Raw genomic sequence first — 24,389 nt, 5'->3', positions numbered from 1 at the left:
TTTTTCTGGATTCAATTAGTCATCCACACAGTATTATGTGCTTTGTTTTACGTTTCGATGCCACATAACACTTCAAAAAAGCATTGAAAATATTTTTTTCTGGATTCAATTTGTCATCCATACACTATTACGTGCTTTGTTTTACATTTTGGTGCTATATAACACTCCAAAAAAGCATTAAACAATCTTTTGGGTTTGAATTTGTCATCCATAGATACATATCCTTTAACTTACGTTGTTTTACATTACGGTGGTATTAAACTCCACTTAAAATGCTTGACTGCTGCAGATGACCAATTTTTTTGTTTTATTAAAAATAAACTTGGTTTCAAGACACCTAGTAATTAGAAAATGTGCAAGTCATGCGGTAAGGGGCAGAGAAGTGGAAGTGCTCTAGATGGTGCACGCAGACGTAGAGCAGACGCAACTACACCTGTTGCTGGAGCACAAGAAACACTGTCATCTACGACACATAGATTCCCGTCCCACTTTGCAGGGAGGCACGGTTCACCACTTCTGAAGCCACATCAGTGTGATCAGGTGGTCAGCTGGATAGCAGACATAGCTTCCTGCATGCTTGGCGCCCAGTATTCCACACGTTCCAGTCCAGCCAAGAGTCTGGGTCACTGAGGCTATGTGCACACGATGCAGATTTGCAGCGGATCCGCAGCGGATTTTACCGCGCAGAAACGTTGCATTTCTGCATTGTGATGTACAGTAGCCTTAAAATCAATGTTAAAAAAAAACCGCTGTGCAGACGCTGCGGATTTTTCCGTGCGGTTTTCCCGCGGTACAAAATCCTCAGCATGTTACTTCTTTTGTGCGGTTTTCCATCTCCCCTGTCACCAAATCCGCAGGGGGGAAACCGCGATGGAAAACTGCACAAAAAACGCATGAAAACCGCATGAAAAATGGAAGAAATCCGCAGGAAAAATGCAGGTCACTTGACCTGCGGATTTCTTCCATTCTGCGCGGAAAAATCCGCAGGGCCAAAAAGTACGTCTGCACTCAGCCTTAATCCTCACCCTGGTCCTCCTTGCTCCCTCCATGTTGAGTTCCACGAGATTAGTGTTTCCATACAAGGACACTCCGAGGAGCTATTTGTAACATTATTTCTTGATTGTGGCCTCTCATCCTGCTTGTTCCAAGAGGGACAGGAGGGAATGCAGTTAAGTGATGCACAAAACTTATAGCAGTCATGGCAGGCCACAAGAACATGATGGTGAGGAACAGCAAATTTGGGACAAAAAGGAGGATTATGATGATTAGACACAATGAGAGGAAAAAAAAAAAAGTTGTCGGATCACACAGCTGAATAATAAAGAACAATTCTTCGTTATTTCACACCATCATAAAAACGTGTAGTCATATTCTATGTCTAAGGGCCGATAGCCAGAAAGGCGTAAGAATGTGACTCTGTTTTTATCTATTTGTGGATGTATCTACACGTTTTTATAATGGTGTGAAATAAAGAAGAATTGTTTTTTATTATTCAGCTGTGTGATCCGACAACTTATTTTTCCCTCTCATTGTGATCCGACGGAATTTTTTGGATCGCTGCTGGCAAATTCAAGGCTACCAAGCACATTGACACGGTGAGGCATTCCGTTTTTCCCTGCATTTTTTCTAATGATCAGACACAGTTGCCACTAATTCTTGTTGTTAAGCCTGTTGCCAAGCCTGCTGGAAGCATTGTCTGCTATCTAATCGACTACCTGTTCACACTGCTCTGGTTTCAAAAGTGGTGTACTGTGCCTCCCCGCAAAGAGGGATATGAACCTGCAGTATGTGTCGTGGATGGGCGTGTGTCTTGAGATCCAGCAACAGCTGTAATTGCACAAGCCCCACGTCCTCGGCATCTGCGTGCACCATCATCAGCACTTCCACTTCCCCGTCCCTTATGGCACGCCTCACGCATTTTGTAATTGCTAGGTCTCTTGAAATCAAGTTTATTTTTACTAAAAGGAAAAAACTGATCACCAATAGCAATCAAAGCAGTTTTTTGTGACTTTACTCCACCGTCATGTAACAGAAATAACACAAAAGTGTATGGATGACAATCAAACTCAATCCAGAAAAAATGTTTCAATGCTTTTTCTCAGTTTTAGAGCTCACAGAAATGTTCACAGACCACATAACACTGTATGTCTGAGAAATGGAGGTCTACAAACATTTTTAAAAGATTTTTTGCAGTTTTACAGACCATGTAACACTGCATGTGTAAGGAGGTGGCGGAGAACCCCGTTTGCCCCTCCCTCACGCAGAGCCCATGCGGCCATGTTTCCACGCTGTATATGTTATCCTACTATGTACTTCTGTGTATTACCTTGCAAATATGGTCATATTATTTCATATTGGGAAGTTCTCCTTTAAATTGTCTGTTACGTATATATGTATTGCACTGCACATGTCATGTAGTTTTAATGCCTGACTTCTGTGTTTGCATTGTTCCGATTGTAATGTGTTGTGCTGTGTTTGCCTTGTTTTGTCATGTTCCTTTATGTGTCACTCTTGTAGAATTAGGGAAAGCAAGGAGTTAGGGTATGTGCACACCCGGAAAAGCAGCGTTTTTTTTCCCCCGCAGCAAGTCAATTCTTTGTGCGGATTCCGTAGCGTTTTTACACCCATTCCATTATAGGAATCCACAGGTGTGAAAACGCAGGCAAAATCCGCACAAAATCGGAAGGAAATTCGCATAAAAAACGTGCGCATTTCGACCTGCGGATGTTGCCAAAAGATGCAGATTCCACGCAGAAAATTACGCACAGCAATCCGCAACGTGTGCACATACCCTTAATAATATGAGCTGGGCCAGCAGGAGAAAAGGCGGCCGAAAGCTGATGCTCCTGGTCTGTAGCCCGGCCACGTTGGCCTGGATAGGTGTGTGACCTGAGCCCGGGGCATTGCCAGACTTCGAGGAATGAGAGGATCTGTTGCCCTGGACATAAAGATACACAACAAAGCATTGCCAGACTCCCAGGAGGGAGAGGATCTGCTGCCTGGGGACTAAGGACTTAAGGACCATAACACCGGCCCCAGGACTTCGGAAGGGCCCCTCACTGAAGGAACTATAAGCGTCCAGATCCCAGCGAGTGGACTACGGCGTAACTTCGGCTACTACGGCTGTTGTGGGTATGGCCGTGGATAGTGTCAGGGAGAGAGCAAGAAGCCAGCGTTGTATTCTTTTTTTTTCCCTTCTTTATCAATGTTTATTAAAAGTTTTTCCCTGTTGGACAGCAGCCGTGTTCTTGGACTTACTTGCCTGGAGTACTGTGGCCGGAGGGAGAAAAGGTAACCCATGGGAAGAAGTCCTGTGCTAGTCCTGTCTATTTATGTACAAGGGGCTGGGGGTGCTCGCTGACTGTTTGCTCAGTGGACTCTGTCTGTGGACTGTGCCTTTAAGTAACTCGGCCATAACTACCCCCCTCGTGCCACCTTGTTACAAATGTCTGAGAAATGGAGGCCTACAAAATTTGTACAAGCTTTTCAGCAGGTTTACAGATCACAGAAATGTTCACAGACCACGTAGTGCTGTATGTCTGAGAAATGGAGGACTGCACATTTTTTAAAGCTTTTTAGCAGTTACAGAGTTCACAGAAATTTACTGCACACTGCAGAATAGTGTATGGCTGAGAAATGTATCCTATGAAAATGTTGCAATGATTTTTGGGTGTGTTCTATAACAAAGAAAAGGACCTCAAAGCACATAAATCAAAGTGTTTTCAATTTTTTGATCCCCCACAAACAATGAAGCTATATATTTGCCAACAGACTGTACAGGTCTAATCCCTGTCTACAGACTTTATTCTGTCACTCTTCCTGCTCCTGTGACTCTCTCTCCCTCCCTAGGCTAAATGCAGATTGTATGTGCTGCAAACACTTAGCCTTTAGAAGGGCTGTTAGTATGATGGATCAGCTTTAGCACCAGTATCGGCACTACAGGCCTCTGATGCGCTATACTATACACACATGACTAGACCAGCACTCTCTCCCTCCAATACGATGTGTCACAGAGCTGTGCAATGGCGTCAGTGTGCCGAGTCTCGCGGCATCTGTCCTTTTATAACCTCTGATCATGTTACACAGCCAGTCAATGACAGTAATGTCACAACCAAGATGGCTACGGCATTACTGTAACCAGGGGCGGGCTGGGCCGGGTGGCAGAGAGGCATTTGCCCCCCGGGCCGGTTAATTAGCGTCAGACAGGGCCGCGCCGCTCGCCCCACAACCACAGCATGTCCATTATATAGTAGAAAACATGGCTAGCCGGCACGGCCCGCGGTAGTGGAGACTGGAGAGTGAGGGGCCGGCCACACACAGAGCAGAGCGGCCAGCCACACACAGAGCAGACAGAGTGACAGACGCAGACAGCGCGGGGCCGGTGGGCGGGACTCAGGCACTGCACTGACTGCAGGCTGAGACCGCGTTGCCGTGGCAGCCGGCGGCGCGCTGGAATTGGAGCAGTAGGTAGCTGGGGGGGGTGGCGGTGGCCCTTGTTACATTCTGCTGTGCCCAGCCAGTCAGCCACTATGTCCAATCTTTTCTGTGCACAGTGCACAGGACCTGTGATAAGGTCACAGGAGGGGAGGAGTCAGGGGTCACATGATCAGGGGCCTCTCAGTGTATGCAGGACTCTGCTGTGCTGGTTGTCATGGTGCTGGATGAGGGGAAGTTTATGTGTGGGGTCAGGAGGGGGTTTACAGGGTGGATGTAGCAGAGCTGTGTGTGCACGAGGTGTACGGAGCAGAGCCGCATGTGTACAAGGTGTACGGAGCGGAGCCGCGTTTGTACGAAGTGTATTGGGCGGAGCCCTGTGTCTAGAAAGTGTACGGAGCTGAGCCATGTGTGTACAGAGCGGATCAGAGCCGTGTGTGCACGGGGTGTACGGAGCCGTGTGTGCACGGGGTGTATGGAGCAGAGCTGCGTGTATACGAGGTGTACAGAGTGGAGCCGCTTTTGTACGAAGTGTATTGAGCGGAGCTCTGTGTGTAGAAAGTGTACGGAGCTGAGCCATGTGTGTACAGAGCGGAGCAGAGCCGTGGGTGTACGGAGCCGCATGTGTATGAGGTGTACGGAGCGGAGCCGCGTGTATACGAGGTGTACTGAGCGGAGCTGCTTTTGTACGAAGTGTATTGAGCGGAGCCCTGTGTCTAGAAAGTGTACGGAGCTGAACCGTGTGTTTACAGAGCGAAGCAGAGCCGTGTGTGTACGGGGTGTACGGAGTGGAGCTGTGTGTGTACGGGGTGTATGGAGCCGAGCTGTGTGTATGGGTTGTACGGAGCAGAGCTGAGTGTGTACGTGGCGTACGAAACGGAGCCCTGTGTGTACAGAGCTGAGCCGTGTGTGTGCAGAGCGGAGCCGAGCCATGTGTGTACGGGGTGGAGCCGCGTGTGTATGAAGCGGAGCCGCCTGTGTACGAGGTGTATGGAAAAAAGCCGCATGTGTACAAGGTTTATGAAGTGGAGCCATGTGTGTACAAAGTGTACAGAGTGTGGCCGCTTGTGTACGGGGTGTAAGGAGCAGAGCCGCATGTGTATGAGGTTTACGGAGTGGAGCCGTGTGTGTACTAGGCATAGAAAGCGGAACCGTGTGTGTATGAGGTGTGCAGAGCCTTGCATGTACAAGGTGTATGGTGGGGATCATTTAAACCTCCCAACCGTCCCGGATCCAGCGGGAGAGTCCCGATTTTGAGAGAGAGTCTACCCCGTACACAGGAGTACACAGCGGAGCCCCGAGGAGCACTTTAAAATTTGCACGTGACGTTCCACCGGAAATGACATGCTAGAAGCTGACCAGAAATGAGGTAATTTGGGGAGGAGATTGTGACGGAACCATGGAGGCACTTCAGGGAATGCTTCAGATCCATCACGGTGTCCTCCGACGACAGCGCGGACAGCGGATCGCCTTGGACTCGGGGATGTCGGCCATGTTATGTCCTGCACCGGGAGGCTCAGGTGAGCATTACAATGGGAGCTGGGCTGCTATAGAATTTCTCTCTTTCTCTCTCTCTTTCTTTCTCCACATTTTAGAGGGCCACATCCCCATTACACAGGGTCACATCCACATTTTAGAGCGTAACATACACATTTTAGAGAGCCACATCCACATTTTAGAGGGTCACATCCACATTTTAGAGGGTCACATGATGTGACCCTCTACAATGTGGATGTGACTCTCTACAATGTGGATGTGACTCTCTACAATGTGGATGTGACCGTCTATAATGTTTGTGACTCTCTATAGTGTTTGTGACGCTCTATAATGTGGATGTGACCCACTGTAATGTGAATGTGACACTCTATAATGTGGTTGTGACCCTCTATAACAGGGGTGGGCAATTAATTTTCCTGAGGGGCCACATGAGAGACCATGACCAGGCCAAAATTAATTCTTCTCAATGTTAATATTGATATTTTATAATTATTATATTATTGATAATTTTATTAATATTAATTGTATCAGAATTGTATATTGAGCAGAATTATGAATGCCGACATCCCCCTATATATCGTTTGAACCCGAGCACAGCCACTTCAGTATATTGTATGAGCCCCCCCAACAGCCCATTATATGCGGCATGAAACCCACACAGCCTGCCTATATATACAGCATGAGCCCCACACAGCCTCCCTATATACTGCATTGATAGGGAGAGAGTTAAATTAACCCTTCACGGTTGAGCCAGTGATGTCCAAATTATTCCACAAAGTGTTGCTAGCAACTCAAATGACCAAACGGAGACGTGTCTCTGTATGGGACGATCTAAAGAGATCTGTAACCCATTTATTGTAGTCACTTCTTTTATAATATTTTGCTTAATTATGCAAGGTTCTCAACTACCAATAAAATCATTTCACTTTGTAAGCCAATAATATTGCAAGGAAACCGGAACTGCATATATGTCCGTACCTAAATAGCGTAGAAAGTAGTATAATGGCTTATTCAGAGCAATACACCCCCCCCAGCCCCTTATCTTGCACCTGATGGAAACAGTCTGGTTTCATGACAGCCCATGCCAATTACAAAAATTTATCTTACAGCAACAAAAATTAAGAAACGAAACCTACAGAGAAATGGAGAAGTGAAACTTAAGCTCTGATTTTAGTATTAACCCTTCACATTCCCCCTAGATAATTTTTTTAACACATATGCAGCATCAGAGGTGCTATCCCAAGCTAACAGCTTGAGGGGTACTGGTCTTCACATGACTGATGCCGTGTTACCAGTCATGGCTGTCACGGCGCACCCGTCCCCCCCCTGTATACTGCAATTCATGAATAACAATTTTTGATGGTGGTGGTGGGGATCTTTTGTAGATAGGCATGTGCTTGGCTTCAACATCTTCATCAAGTAGCCTTTTGAGATCGGTGCAGAGAAGAGCAGGGGCAACGACACCTTTGGCATCATCATTAGCTGTCTTAGTGCAGACTTTCCTAATACATACAGAAATACACCAAAGAACAAGTTTTAGTATCACATATACAACAAGGATACAGGCAGCAATGTGTAACAAGCTCTGTAAGATCCCAGCTATCCAGCCCCCAATTCCCTTAAACCAATTGGCTGGATTGAGAAAGGAGAAGGTGTCTGACCACCAACTGTCCTTATTACGATCATTGTCTTTATTGTATTGATCTCTGAGTCTTTGAATATCTTCTAACTTTAACTTTAACTTCATAGTACTGTTAGGATCTATATAATGACAGCAAGCGGGTCCAATGACCTGACACATACCACCTTGTGCTGCTGTTAAGTAGTCCAGCACTATGGTATGTTGATTAGTGACTATAATAAGTTGATTTTGGACAGCAACAGTAGTGTTAAGTATATCCAATATATCCCAAATTTGATCATCTAGATAGTCTGTGGCCCTAACCAATTTATCCCACATTTGTGTAATCATAGGGTAAATGAAATTAGAACTGACAATTTTATTGGCCACACTCATCTGCACTATATGTGGTCTCCCTGAAGGGCGGGGTGAATTGTCCGCAGCTCTTTTGTATAATGTATGTTTGGGTATAGCCTGTGTATCCAACTGTTTGTTCGGAATAACAAAGGTGGCCGGGGTCAAGCGACCCAGAGTACAAGTACCTCTTACCCCTACTGGCAACCATTTATAAGCATTGTCTCCACATACCCAGAACATGTCATCAGGTAAATCCCATAGGGCTGAATGTTGCAGTACCAATCTATGAACTAAGTCTATGAATGCAGATGCATTCTGAAGCATGCACCAAGCTGGAGATTGTCCTAAAGGACTACAATAACCTACATCTGGATTTCCACAAGTGGGGGTTCCTGGCACATATTCAGAGGACTCATTACAAGATATATTGCCAGGAATACTGGCACAGGTTTCGTTAGAACCCTGGGGAAACAAATTAGAATATTCCCATGACATATTATGCAACCTTCTTTCTAGCAAAATTGGTTTGAAGGCGTCAGAATATGAAGTTACATTGAAACTGACTTGTAGACCATACGTTGGAACTTGCCCTAGATTGGTTAGACTAGTCTTATTCTTAGGGACCCAAGCCCCTCCTTTGTAGGCCAAATATTGAAGTTGTGTACTGCTTCCTGAAAGGTTACCTTGTCACCAGGGGTATCCTACCCATCCCACAATAGGTATACCAACAGTTAAATTCCATAACTTAACATTATCTGTGGCATTATTAGCGAGTGTGTCAGAACAGTTAGTCCAAGCAAATAACTCCTCGGGTGGAACAGGGATAGCCAAAAAGGGGATGCTTGTGGCTGACACTGGTGAATACGTGCAGATCCAACAGTCTGCCAGAGACTGGGAATTATCCAACAAATCTCTCAGTAATTTTTTATGATGTTGTATAAACTTATTATTCAAGGACGTTGGGGAATTTAGGCTGTCCCATGCGGTTACCAATAGTAATATGGAAAATGCGGAAAACCAAAACATTATGCCCCCTTATTTGCTATTGGCTCGTTTGACCAGCTTGCAGTGCGATGCGTGGATCCAAGTCGGTCTTCCTTCTAGTTTCACTGATGTAGGGGTGATGAGGAGGACTTGATAGGGACCGTCATACAAGGGTTCTAGTCCGTGCTTCCTGACATGCCTTTTCACAACAACCAAATCACCAGGCTTCAGGTTATGACAAGTGTCGGTTTCTGCTGAATCTGGAATAGAAGAAGAAACTAGAGCATGGGTGTTAGCAAGATTTTTACTAAGCTGAATAACATATTGAGCAGCACGGTCAGTCTCTTCTGATAACTAGAAAATAGGGGGGAAGCCAGCACTGCTTAAGGTTAGAACGCATAAATTGGAGTGCATATGCACATAATGTCTAGCTGTATTCAAAAATGAGATATTTAGCAAAAAAATTGATCAATTCAATTGAGCCACCCCGCCGCGCCAAGGCAATCTCATATGGGGGGTCCTACTCTATATATTTTTAATAAATGCTGTGCCATTACGGCCTCCTAAATACATTTAGAGCATGACCACATCAAGTGCAATCTGTACCTGAACATTACTGGATCGCTCCCATGAAGCCAGATGAAGCAAGTGCAGATGAAGGCCAACCAGGTCTGAACACAGACATATCAGGAATGGCCTCCACACATTGCCTGACCAGCAAACATAGATGAAGGGCGATGTTGGTCCAGACACAGGTGCACAATTAAATAAAGCTTGGGGCAGGGTGGGGCTGCCGTGTGTGTGCACAGCAGCCTAATCCATCACGCTTCATCTGCACTTGCTTCATCTGGCTTCATGGGAGCGATCCAGTAATGTTCAGGTACAGATTGCACTTGATGTGGTCATGCTCTAAGTGTATTTAGGAGGCCGTAATGGCACAGCATTTATTAAAAATATATAGAGTAGGACCCCCCATATGAGATTGCCTTGGCGCGGCGGGGTGGCTCAATTGAATTGATCAATTTTTTTGCTAAATATCTCATTTTTGAATACAGCTAGACATTATGTGCATATGCACTCCAATTTATGCGTTCTGACCTTGGGCAGTGCTGGCTTCCCCCCCTATTTTCTTGTTGTTGGTTTGTGGCTCACCACCACAGTTGCCGTGCACGCTTGGTTATGTCCGCCATAATTTTTCTGTGTTCATTGTGATGGATTAGGCTGCTGTGCACACACACGGCAGCCCCACCCTGCCCCAAGCTTTATTTAATTGTGCACCTGTGTCTGGACCAACATCGCCCTTCATCTATGTTTGCTGGTCAGGCAATGTGTGGAGGCCATTCCTGATATGTCTGTGTTCAGACCTGGTTGGCCTTCATCTGCACTTGCTTCATCTGGCTTCATGGGAGCGATCCAGCAATGTTCAGGTACAGATTGCACTTGATGTGGTCATGCTCTAAGTGTATTTAGGAGGCCGTAATGGCACAGCATTTATTAAAAATATATAGAGTAGGACCCCCCATATGAGATTGCCTTGGCGCGGCGGGGTGGCTCAATTGAATTGATCAATTTTTTTTGCTAAATATCTCATTTTTGAATACAGCTAGACATTATGTGCATATGCACTCCAATTTATGCGTTCTGACCTTGGGCAGTGCTGGCTTCCCCCCCTATTTTCTTCTGATAACTGCTGGGGCTGGAAATTTGCAACTGGGGGCCTAGTACCAAACAATATCTCATATGGGGACAGGCCATGTTTTGCAATAGGGGTAGTACGAATGTGGTATAGTACAATGGGTAGGAGCTTTGGCCATGGAGCCGTAGTCTCCTGCATCATTTTGGTCAATTGTCCCTTCAGTGTGCCATTCAACCTCTCAACTTTCCCACTGGATTGTGGGTGGTACAGAGTATGTAGGGCTACAGTGGATCCAAGCATTGTCAGAACTTCTTGGTACACATGAGAAGAAAAGGCCGGGCCTTGGTCACTTTCAACAACTTCTGGAACCCCATATCTGCATATAACTTCCATCACCAGTTTCTTCGCTGTGGTCTTTGCAGTCATATTGGTAACAGGGAATGCTTCCAGCCAACTGGAGAACATGTCAACAACAACCAAACAGTATTCATACCTTCCAGACTTAGGCAACGTGATATGGTCCACTTTGAGCCTTTGGAAAGGATAGTCGGGCTTAGCAAGATGCTTCGGGGGTACACGTTGAAGTTGACCGGGATTACAGGTCTGACTGATATTACAGGCACGGTTGAGCGCTGACAAAACTGGAAATTCCCGGGGCCCAGTAGAATTTTTGCACCAGTGCGAGGGCCTGATTCTTTCCTCGATGTGTAGGCCCATGTGCCCATGTGGCAATAGCAGGGTACATCCACTTAGGGAGACACACAAGTTGGTCCTTTTTTGCAGAGACCATTATCCATTCGTGCCCCATCAGTCTTCCATTGCTTCACCTCTTCCTTTGGAGACATTCTCTGCATCGACATTAAGCGGTCTTGCGGGGTCCGACAGAAAACTTCAGTCTGTTGTAGATCATCAGGTTCTTGTAGGGTCAGTGCTTCTTGTAACTGTTTACGCTGAGAGCGTGTGGTCACCATAGTTGGTATGGTTGGTTCAACGGGTAAAAGAGCGGCGGCTTTTGCTTGCATATCCGCAAATGCGTTGCCAACAGTCTGTGGACTGTTCCTAGGACCGTGCACCTTAACTTTGATAATAGCCACCTGAGTAGGTAATTTTATCGAGTCCATGAGGGTTTTAACAGCTTCAGCATTTTTCACTGGGGTTCCGGCAGTAGTAATAAACCCTCGATTGGCCCATAGAGCCCCAAAATCGTGAGCAATACCAAATGCATACCGTGAGTCCGTGTATATATTAGCCCGTCTGTTCTTGGCCAAAGTACATGCAGTAGACAGAGCCTGGAGTTCTGCTTCTTGTGCTGACTGTGAGGGCGGGAGTGCAGCTGCGTGCACTACAGTGTCCTCTGTGGTAACAGCGTATCCCGTGTGGAATCTACCAAACTCATCAGCATATCTTGAACCATCCGTGTATAACACCAGATCAGGATTTGGGAGTGGATTCTCACTGACATTTGGTGGAGTAGCTGTTTCTTCTATCAGAAGTTGGGAACAATCATGTTGGAGAAAATCCTCATCACTGCCATCTTTCTTGGGGACTGGCAGTAAAGTAGCAGGGTTGATTGTAGTACAGCGATGCAACTTGACATAATCAGGCAAAAGGAGTGAACACTGCAGCCGTAAGTGTCGTTGCACAGTCAAATGTCTTGGTTGCTGAAGGCTCAGTATTGCTGCAATATCATGCGGAGCAAAAATGTGCGTTTCATGTCCAAGAATTATGTCTGCAGTCTTGTCAAGCAACGAGTGAGTGGCGTGAACTGCCCTCATGCACCTTGGTGATGCTCGGGCCACTGGGTCGAGGCGGGCCGAATAATAGCCCACTGGTCGTTGCCTGTTGCCATGTGATTGTGTGAACACCCCTGCTGCGTGTCCTTCATTCTCAGACACATACAAATGGAACGGTCGAGTATAGTCCAGGATGCCCAAGGCAGGGGCGGAAGCAATAAGCCGCTTCAACTCAGAGAAGGCATGATGAAGGCTTTCCATGTAAACCGGTGATCTTTCCTTGTAGCTCATTATGCCGTCTTTCAAGGCGTTGTAAAGGGGTTGTATTATGCGGGATGCATCCGGTATCCACTGACGACAATAAGTGCACAGTCCAAGAAAACGCTGGAGTTCAGTTTCATCTTTTGGGAAAGGAAGGGTGCTGATAGCTATTTTTCTTTCTTCTGTGAGGTGTCTGACACCCTGAAGGAGGCAGTGACCCAAGAATATCACTTGACCAAGGCAGAACTGAAGTTTCGAGGCCGAAACCCGACAGTTCAGTGCTGCCAGATGCTTGAGGAGGCAGACAGTGGCAACAATGGCTTCCTGCTCCGTTCGTGCACACAACAAAAGATCATCCACATACTGAAGCAGCGTGACCTGGGGGTGATCTAACTGCCAGGGCGAGAGACACTCGCTCATGTTTTTTGCAAACTGGTTGGGACTGTTTTGGGCCCCTTGTGGCATAACCGTCCATGTCAACTGTCGTCCCTGAAAAGTGAATGCAAACAAAAACCAGCAATCTGGGTGTAACGGAATGCTAAAGAAGGCATTGGTAAGATCGATGACTGTAAACCAAGCAGCATCCTGGGGTATTTGGGACAAAAAGAGTATGTGGATTAGGTACCACTGGAGTTTCCAGAATAGTAGCTGCATTAACTGCCCGTAGATCTTGTACTAGCCGGTACACAGGGGGCTGGCCAGGTGGGGTCTTTTTCTTAACGGGAAACAAAGGCGTATTACATGGAGAAACACAGGGTACCAGGGCACCATTATCAAGTAACGTTTGTATTTGTTCCTGAAGGCCCCGCTCCTGATCATGTTTCAAAGGATATTGATGGACTTTGGGAAAAGGGGCACCAGGTTTGAGAAACACTTTTACTGGTTCTACAGGCATTTTCCCTATATCATTTGGCCCTTTTGACCAAAGTTTAGATGGTATCTCTGAGAGGTATGGGGTGAGTCGTTGATCCTCAGGCAATATTGGGGGTGGATCTGGGCCTATCAGGGCCATCATAACTGTGGGAAGGGCATGCAAAATACAGATTTCCTCACTGTCTTCATCTGCATAGGGGTTATGTAACGTAAGAACCATCCGACCATCATCTTGGAATTGTATTCTGGAGCGGAACTGTGATAACAAATCTACCCCCAGTAAATTTACTGGACATGTGGGAGAGATTACGAATTGAGCAGTAACCTCAGGGAAAGGCCCCATAGGGATGGGTTTTGTAAGAGTATGTTTATTGGGTCTGCCATCTACCCCAATTAAAACAAGCTCTTGATCTGAGAATTGGATAGGGATATCCGTAGGTGCATCTGATGATTTGATTATAGAATTGGCCCCCCCAGTGTCTACCATGAACTTAACAAGGGTGTCCCCTACAGGGAGCGTGACGGATGAGCATGCCCCAGGTTTGGTGGAGGACATTGTGATGGCAGACCCTGGTTGGCCACCCCTTCATTATGGACAATTATCAGGATTTTGGGGCTGTCCGTAACCGGCGTATCCTCTGGGGTTCCCAGTATTTAGATTACGATTGGAAGAGGGAACTTGAGGGTAGCATCTATCATCGGGAGTGTGACAGTCTCTCTGAAAGTGACCAAATCGCCCGCAGCGCCAGCATTGCAAACGAGAATTAGCATGACGGAGCTGGGGAGGAAGGCTCCTATTCATAGAATTAGAGATATTGGAGTAGGGAGCTGAAGTCTGAGGGGGGCCAGAGTTTGCTGTGTGCTCCAGTGATAAGGAACCAGCTGCGTACTCGCACCCACGCTGGGCACAATGGTGGGGGCTGCTGTTATTGGAGGAACTGGAGCTGCTACAGCTGCAACTGCTATCTTATTTTTCTGTTTCCCTGCCACTGCAGAATGGGTTAAATTCTTCTTAAAACTTTTTATTACTTTCAATGCATCATCCGGGGTGGAATTCTCAACATCAGGTCTAACAGAGATTATTGCCTCTTGCAACTCGGGTTTAAGGCCGGACATCAAAGCTGCCACAAAAAGATGTGTATGGGCTTTATTATACAGTGAGAATCCCAGATCTCTAAATACTACCATAAGACGCCCATAGAACTTCTCGGCAGTCTCCCCCTTGTCCTGTGTGACATCTGTGAGAGAGGTAGCTTGGTCCGCCAATCTATCTTGTGCCCAAACTTTTAAAGCATTGCAAAAATCAACACCACTCTCATAGGTTCCCCCATCCAGATCCACATTATACATTATGCCACCCTCCATAATTGGAAAATACCCCTCCCCAGCTTTTACTCGAAGTATGTGTAATAGATCTCTTCGGGGAGTGGAATAAATGTCTCGATTTGATGCCATTTGCCTGTAGAAAGCTATGGGGGAAGTCTCTGGATCGGGTAATTGATTGCAAACAGTGTCTATTTGTTATGGGGTGAATGGAGTATACTTTGGCCTGTCAGGAGTGCTTTCCACGTTATCTTTTTCAAATTTGGATATTACTGACAACTCGGGGGGGGGGGGGAGGTGGAGGTAGTACGGGCACAAGAGGCATCTGCTGTGGGAGCGGGGCAGGAGGCTCTGTTACAGTTAGAGATTGTATTGCCTGATGGGCCGTTAGGCGGCTGTCGAGGACAAATCGGACCTCCTCCAATTTTATGGGGTTTTCCTGTATACACCGCTCTATTGCTGATACTATGACCATGGCGGCATCCTTCCTGGGATATTGAAAAATACCGGCAGAGATTAATGGTATAGTCACTGTACGTTGAGGCATCGTACCGGGGGGGACAGAGGAGGCATACAGGATTGCATTCCGGACAGCCTCAGTAAGCAATTGTTGGGACCTAGGAATATTGATAGGGTCATATCGTGGTCCCACTGCATGTATTACATAATAATAATAATAATAATAAATTTTATTTTTATAGCGCCGACATATTCCGCAGCACTTTACATTTCAGAGGGGATTTGTACAGACAATAGACATTACAGCATAACAATAATCACATACAGTAGATTATAACAAATACCAAGAGGAGTGAGAGCCCTGCTCGCAAGCTTACAGTCTATGTATTGACACGGCAGCTGTCCTGCTCTGGTTGCTGCAACCTGTCCTGTTTCTACCTGGCCATACATTTGTATATATGAATCAGATTCTTCCTGTATCATGGGTCCGCCTTTCTGTGAAATTTTTGCCGCCAGTCCTCCAGCATGGCGGAGTTGATTATTTGCGGCATTTACTATGGCCCCAACATGCTGCTTCGTGAGATCCCCTGTCCCTATCCTAAAGAGCACATCATAACAGTGGGGTCCAGAAATAACATTGGAATACATCCCCTGGAAATCTTCTATCTCCTCTGAGTATCCTGTCTCTGACCTGGTAACTAAAGTAGAAGGGGGTGGATATTCATAACCACTAGCAATATTAGACATAGCTGGGGCTGGCTGCGGATGATAAGTACCGTCAGCATTCAACAGAGGAAAGGTGGGGGCTGCAATAGTCTTCTTGTGCCACAATTATAACAGACCTCTCTCCACTGAGGATTAGTAACTCCGCATACAGCACAGATCCACCCGGCAGGATCATAGGGTGGGGGCATACTGAGTTTCGGTAGTCCAGGATATATCGGTGCCTTAGGGCTAAGGGGCACAGAGCTTACAGTCGGGAGGAGAGGCTTGATTTCCTGGGGAGGGACCTTATCATCTAGCAGGGAAACTTCTTGATTCAAATCATTCTTAACCATCTGTCTCCCTGACACATTAACCTCGATCTCAGTGTCTTCGTTAATCACATTCTCAATTCTTTCCTGTTCCACAACACTTTCAGTCTTTTTCACAGTGTTAGACAATTTTCCTTTTTCCACATGTTCAACTTCCACATAACCTTCATTATACAATTCATGTGCCAAGCCACGGAATTTCTCAGCGCCTTTAAGTAATCCATCATCAGTCAATCTCCCTTTATTCTTTTTAACTCCTTCATCCCATAGCGTAGGCTGCAACCTCCCACCCTTAGGAAATCCCAGAATCAAAAATATTTTTCCTGCATTCTTGACAAATTTCTTTCCTCGTCTTTGAATCATAAGACTAACAGTATCTGATCCTTCACACAATTCCAAACTTTTCTTTTTCTTCCACAGAAACATAATTCTCTCCTTTAGAGCTAAATATCCTGACAAATTGTGCACAGTACTGGAGCAGCCGTATCAGTCTGTTCCACAGGGTCAACCCCCTCTGGGAAGCCCAAAATTCGCAGTACTCGGTGAAAGGAGGAGGGCGTCTCAGACTATCCCTCCGGACACCTCCGGTTATATATATCTATCTATATATACATGAGTTACGTATCCTACCCAGTCTTTGATCACTCACCACGCCCGATTACTAATAATGATTGGGAATTTCAGGATATTTTGACTATAAAGAGAGCCACAATCACTGGTCAATCCGGGGTGTCCGTCCCTTATGAGGTACGGTTCGAGCACTGGGCCCCCAACGGGACTACACCTCTATATGATTCTACCCATGAATCACCCCACCACGGGGACAAACCTCAGATCCTCTTTGCAGCAACAAGCACAGGAAAACCACACCAAACGGTCAGTCTGAACAGTATAACTGCCAACTTACCGTGGTTGCCGTGGGGGATGATCAGTCCCAATTTTCCAGCACCTGTGTCTGCTCCGAGGGTCCTTTGCCTTGTTGTCCTTCGGGGGGCAGAGGCGTCCCTGTTCGGGGGCCCCACGTTGGGCGGACAGCTGATAGGGAGAGAGTTAAATTAACCCTTCACGGTTGAGCCAGTGATGTCCAAATTATTCAACAGAATGTTGCTAGCAACTCAAATGACCAAACGGAGACGTGTCTCTGTATGGGACGATCCAAAGAGATTGGTAACCCGTTTATTGTAGTCACTTCTTTTATAATATTTTGCTTAATTATGCAAGGTTCTCAACTACCAATAAAATCATTTCACTTTATAAGCCAATATTATTGCAAGGAAACCGGAACTGCATATATGTCCGTACCTAAATAGCGTAGAAAGTAGTATAATGGCTTATTCAGAGCAATACACCCCCCCCGAGCCCCTTATCTTGCACCTGATGGAAACAGTCTGGTTTCATGACAGCCCATGCCAATTACAAAAATCTATCTTACAGCAACAAAAATTAAAAAACGAAACCTACAGAGAAATGGAGAAGTGAAACTTAAGCTCTGATTTTAGTATTAACCCTTCACAGCATGAGCCCCACACAGCCTCCCTATATACTGCATGAGCCCCACACAGCCTCCCTATATACTGCATGAGACCCACACAGCCTCCCCATATACACTGCATGAGACCCACACAGCCTCCCTATATACTGCATGAGACCCACACAGCCTCCCCATATACAGCATGAGCCCCACACAGCCTCCCTATATACTGCATGAGACCCACACAGCCTCCCCATATACACTGCATGAGACCCACACAGCCTCCCTATATACTGCATGAGACCCACACAGCCTCCCTATATACTGCATGAGACCCACACAGCCTCCCCATATACACTGCATGAGACCCACACAGCCTCCCTATATACTGCATGAGACCCACACAGCCTCCATATATACTGCATGAGCCCCACACAGCCTCCCCATATACACTGCATGAGCCCCACACAGCCTCCCCATATACAGCATGAGCCCCACACAGCCTCCCTATATACTGCATGAGCCCCATACAGCCTCCCTATATACTGCATGAGACCCACACAGCATCCCTATATACTGCATGAGACCCACACAGCCTCCATATATACTGCATGAGCCCCACACAGCCTCCCCATATACTGCATGAGCCCCACACAGCCTACCCCATATGCGGCATGAGCCCCACACAGCCTACCCCTTATGCGGCATGAGCCCCACACAGCCTACCCCTTATGCGGCATGAGCCCCACACAGCCTACCCCATATTCGGCATGAGCCCCACACAGCCTACCCCATATTCGGCATGAGCCCCACACAGCCTCCCTATATACACCATGTGCAGCAGCAGCAGCACCATATCACCCCCTCATGTCACCCCAGGTGTGCAGCACCATGTCGTCACCCACCCCAGGTGTGCAGCACCATGTCGTCACCCACTCCAGGTGTGCAGCACTATGTCGTCACCCCCATAGCCTCCCCAAGCCCACCCAAATGGCCCATACACATAAGGAAAAAAAACACCACATACTCACCTCGTCCCGTTCCCTGTCACTGTGCTTCTCTCCCTGCCTCCGATGCGTGGACTCTCCGGAGTAAACAGCTGACACGATGACGTCATTTCATCGTGTCAGCTGTTTCACACACTGGTGGAGGAAGTGGCCTGAGGCCCCTCCTCCACCAAAGGAGTCAGCAGCGCTGCGGCGCACATGGAAACAGCGAGAGGCCAGGTGGGCTTCGTGCGGCCCGTGGACCTCTGATTTCCAGCCCAGATGTGGCCCCTGGGTCGCACTTTGCCCAGGTCTGCTCTATAGTGTGGATGTGACCCTTTGTGATGTGAATGTGACCCTCTGTAATGTGGATGTGACCCTCTGTAATATGAATGTGACCCTCTATAATGTGGATGTAACCCTCTAGGTTACAGTGTGCCACAGCCCACAGGCCAGTCTGAGTCCCAATCCTACTCAAGTCCCTGCTGCCCAGTGCCTGCGCCCTGCAGTAAGTGGTGTCCACGTCCAATATTATCCCTATTTGACAAATGGGTGCTATCCCTGAGGGTGCTTCAATACTTTAGCGCATAGCACACTATAGCTGATTGTAAAGAATATATATACAGTATATATACAGCTCTGGCAAAAATTAAGAGACCACTTTGAAATTTTCAGTTTGTCTGATTTTTCTCTTTATAGGTATATTTTGGAGTAAAATGTAAATTGCTCTTTTATTCTATAAACTACTGACAACATGTCTCCAAATTTCCAAGCACTAAATTCTGTATTTTTTTTTCTGAAAATGAGAAATGGTCAAAATTAAAAAAAAAATGCAGTGCTTGCAGCCCTCAAATAATGCTAAGAAAACAGGTTCATAATCATTAAGAAACAACATTACTAATGTTTTACCTCAGGAAGAGTTCTGAAATCAATATTTTGTGGCATAACCATGAATTTCAATCACAGCTTTCATGCGTCTTGGCATGCTTTCCACCAGTCTTTCACACTGCTCCTGGGTGACCTTATGCCTCTCCTGGTACAAAAATGTAAGCAGTTCTTTGTTTGATGGCTTGTAACTATCCATCTTCCTCTTGGTTACATTCCAGAGGTTTTCAATGGGGTTCAGGTCTGGAGATTGGGCTGGCCATGACAAGGATTTGATGTGGTGGTCTCTTAATTTTTTTTTTTATAAATATATACGGTATGTATCACTGCACTGAAAATATGGGGCTGAGATATCGGCTGGTTGTATAGGCACTACTACAACCACTACCAATAATTTAGTAAAATTACGGTAGTATTAGCATGTACTGATAGTGGTGGTGTAGCGTGCCGAGGGTTCGGAGAGCTGGACCTGCAGCAAGGCAGGATTTGTGCTGATATCTATTTATGGTATGCTGTGGACCCCTGGCTGACGCGCTTAATTGAGCACTTACTTACGTTTTCGGTGGGGATACAGTAACAGAGCCTTTTTTCTATCGATAAGTATTTAGGGTGTGTGCACACGTTGCGGATTCTGCTGCATTGTACAGTACCATTTTAGTCTATGTAAAAAGGAAAACAGTGCAGATTTTTCCACGCGGATTTGCTGCGGTTTTCAAAACCGCAGCATGTCAATCCTTTGTGCAGATTCCATGACAGGTGTTAAACCGCACTAAATCCGCAGATAAAGACCTGTGGATTTACTTGCGGATTTGGACAAATCTGCGCGGAAAAATCCGCAGCAGAATCCGCAACATGTGCACACACCCTTATTGTTCCTCAACCATTTTTATGAAATGGGTTGCTAGGTGTACCTCTGTCGCACATGTGCTATACTCAAGTGCTACTACAGGAGACCCTAACCTTAAGATGGGCTGCGGCCCACGTCATAGTGGGCCACTGCATTGTGCTTGCCCCCCAGGCTAAAATTTGCCAGCCAGCCCCTGACTGTAACACACAGGCAATCACCGCATGCTTATTGGCTGCGTAACAGGTGCCAGATATGCGGGGCGGGGATTCGAGTTTTCACTTGTGAACTGACAATTGCTCGCCAAGTAACAAGCACAACGGAGCACCGTGATACTCAAGTGATAACCGAGTATCACCGAGCACATTCACTCATCTCTAATGCTGATGATGCACAATTATACACATCTTCTCCTGACATCACTACCACCTTAATACAAAACACCAGGGATTGTCTATCCGCTGTCTCTTGAATCATGTCCTCCCTGTATCTGACATTGAATTTCTCCAAATCTGAACTTCTCCTGTTTCCGCCCTCTACTAACCTACCTATACCCAATATTGCAATTCCCTTGGGTAGTCCAAGCATTACTCCCAAGCAGTATGCTCGCTGTCTTGGGGTCATATTTGACACAGAACTTTTCTTTATTCCCTATATCCATTCACTCGCTCATGTCACCTCCACCTACAAAACATCTCCAGAATCCGGCCTTTTCTCACCTTTGAAACTGCAAAAACTCGTACTGTCGCTCTAATTCATTTCTCGTCTGGACTACTGCAACTCTCTACTGATTGGTCTCCCTTTTACCAAACTTTCTTCTCTCCAACCCATCTTAAATGCAGCAGCCAGGGTTGTGTTTCTGTCCAGCAGCTTCACCGGTGCCCCCACTTTGTGTCAGTCTTTGCACTAGTTGCCCATCCACTACAGAGTACCATATAAATTTATGACTCTCACCTACACATCTCAGCACAGTTCTGCACTACCATACATCTCCTCCCTCAGTTCCATCTCCCGCCCTACCCATGCTCTCCATTCTGCAACAGATCTAAGACTAACATCTTACATAATCTGAAGCTCATACCTGCATCTTGAAGACTTCTCTCATGTTGCGTCAGTTTTCTGGAATGCACTACCCCGGATTATGCCACTTATACCTAGTTCCCACATTTTTAAGCGTGCTATAAAAACATCTCTTTAGACACCAATCTCCTCACTTCGCTAACGTTACTCTACACTGTTCCCTCTTTTTAATTTTCCCTCAGAGTCTTGTCCCTCCTAATTCATCTGTCTCCATAAGCTCCATGCCCTCATTAACCCTTGGTGACTGTGTAAGCAGGATGCGGGATGCAGTGACACAAGAGAGGCAGAACAAGAGTTAACAACTTGAACAGATTTAATAGGGGTTAAACTCCTCACAGGGAGATAAACAGTTAAAGGGAGGTTGAACAGTACAGTGGCAGATAATAAGCAACAAAAGTGAGCAGTAAACGTAATAATGGCAGTTCCTCAAATCATATCAAAGGCCTCGCAGTCTTTATCTGTAGCTCTAGGGACGATGGCGCCAGCAGCAGATGGCGTGGTGTGGTCCTAGTGGGATCTTTCACCCAACGGTCCTACCGTGGTATTTGCAGGTACGCAGGATGCAGTGACGAGTCGCGAGACAATTTGGTGCTTTCTAAAATAACGTTTATTAGACTAGAGGAAACTTTCCTCAGTCACGGCCTGATCACCAACAGGGGTAACCCGGGTTGCTCTCGCAGGGGCTCTAGACAAGCAAACACAAATGGGTAGAACACGACTACTTCCGGCAATAGCCGGTCACTATAGGGCCGCGGTATGGCCGACTACGGGTCCTTAATTGTAAAGTCAACTTAGCTGTCCAGACGTCCCTCGCCGTTCGGGTTGGTGGTCTTTCGGTGTAGTAGTTGCTGGGCCCAGTTGCTGAGGCGTTGACGGAGTCTTCGCACCCTTCAGGGCGCTGGTGACACTAGAGCCCTACAGGCCCCGGCGGAGTCCTTGGACGGGTGTGCCGCAGGCCCCGGACTGGGCAAGCGGTAGCGATGGGTCGTGGCAAATGACAGGCCATCTGCGCAGCTAGCGGCTGCGACGGGGAGTCCGCGGTCAGCAGAGGCCCGGCCCCTGCTGTGGACCGGAGCGGGACAGTGGTGGCCGCCGACGGCACGGTACTTGCTGCAGCCACGGGCGAGAGTGGGGTGGCTGCAGGTGGCGGGGAACAGGCCACAGCCACAGGCTGAGGGGAGGCGGCAGCGGCCGCGGGTGACCGCGGGTAGGCTGCAGCCGCGGGCTGAGAGGAGGCGGCAGCGGCCGCGGGTTGAACTGAGGCCTCAGTGGCTGCGGGCTGGAGCGGGGCAGCAAGTCTCGGCTGGTCGCCTTGGCACCGTCCCTCTGGAGTCCTCGGTGAGCGTCCTCTCTGGCACTGGTGGGTCTGTCTCTACCTTCCAGTCGCTCCCATGCTATCCTGCAGTCTCTGTCCTGGTCTGCTGACTCATCGCCCGGGGAATTCCCCGCCTCCTTTATACTGGTCCCTCCCCCAGCAGATCTGTCTGTCAGAACGGTCCATCCCCGAATTCTGTCCCCCGGAACCCAGATGATGGCTCCTTTGGTTTCGGCCCGGACACTCGACGGGGGCCGTTCCTCTGACACTTCTTCTGGCGGCCAAGGCAAACAGGGCCGCAGCACTTCCAGATTCCGGCGTAGGGTGGTCCACGAGGATTGATTGGTCAGGCCACAAAAGTCTTTCTGGTGCCCAGCTCTCTCTCAGCGGCCAACCACCATAAAAGGCATACGCATAGAGAGTCAAACCATAATACAGGACAGAAGAGTGAGTGCCCCTGATGAAGTCACAGCAGTGACGACACACGTTGGGCTTACAGGAGCCACGCTTAGAGGTGGATCACACATCTGTTTTTAGACGTCCGTCAAAATCGGCCGTTTAGCAAAAAAACGGATCCGCCATTTTTTTTGGCGGATCCGTTTTTTTAACCAGAGACTTGCATTAGTGGCTAAAGCAGATCTGTCCAAAAAACGGATGTGTGAGACAGGCCTTACCTGTATTATGGTTTGACTATGAGCGTGCCTATTATGGTGGTTCTAACATAGTGGTATTGTATTAAGTATAATCTGTGGGGGATGGTGAGATGGTTTGACAAGCTTATATACCTCTGAGGCTAAGTGCACACGGAGTTTTTTGGCTCTGTGGATTTTGTAGTAAAAACTGCTCATAAATCCGCAGGACTATCTGTGGTTTTGCCCTGCGGTTTTACACCTCATGATGGATGAGTTGTGAAACTGCAGCGTTTCTGCACCAAACAATTGACATGCTACAGATTGTAATCCGCAGCATGTGCACAGCTTTTTTTATTTCCATAGGAAATAATGGTACTGTACAACGCAGCAGAATCCGCACCGTGTGCACACACCCTGACTTTTTGTCCTCTGCCATTCGGCATTCATGTATGGGATTTCTATGATATTTAGACTTGTACGATCTTTGGTTTATTCCCTCTCCTTACTTATTGTATTTGGTGTCCGTCTATATCCCCCTCAGGGATTTTTTCATGGGTGACTCCTATTTACAGAATATTCACCTTAGATTTGTCCTTACCACATCTTATCAGTCTTTATTCTAGCCATATGGTTATGTAGGTTTGTTATTCCATCAGAATCCTCTTTTATATACAGGGCATACATTGTGGCTGTCTGTATGTATTTTTGTAACTGTTTTTAAATCTCTTAGTGGTTTTGTGTGTCCATATAAAAAATTAATAAATTTGCTACTATTTTTCTGGTGATCCCCGCTACTGGTATGTTTCTTGTCTCTCGTTAATATGTCTTTTTAGACATACTGTGGGTGGACCTTAGTGCTTATATATTTTTTGATGATTGATGGTGCCCTCCTTCTTTATATATATAAAACTGACTGCTTCCCCACGCACTTTCCTGTGGGTACGCCCCCTGCTGCCAGGTCAGG

Source organism: Dendrobates tinctorius, unplaced genomic scaffold (genome assembly GCF_039654945.1).
Source record: "Dendrobates tinctorius isolate UK_male_01 unplaced genomic scaffold, ASM3965494v1 ptg000014l, whole genome shotgun sequence".
Taxonomy (NCBI): Eukaryota; Metazoa; Chordata; class Amphibia; order Anura; family Dendrobatidae; genus Dendrobates; species Dendrobates tinctorius.
Note: the sequence above shows the minus strand (reverse complement) of the source record.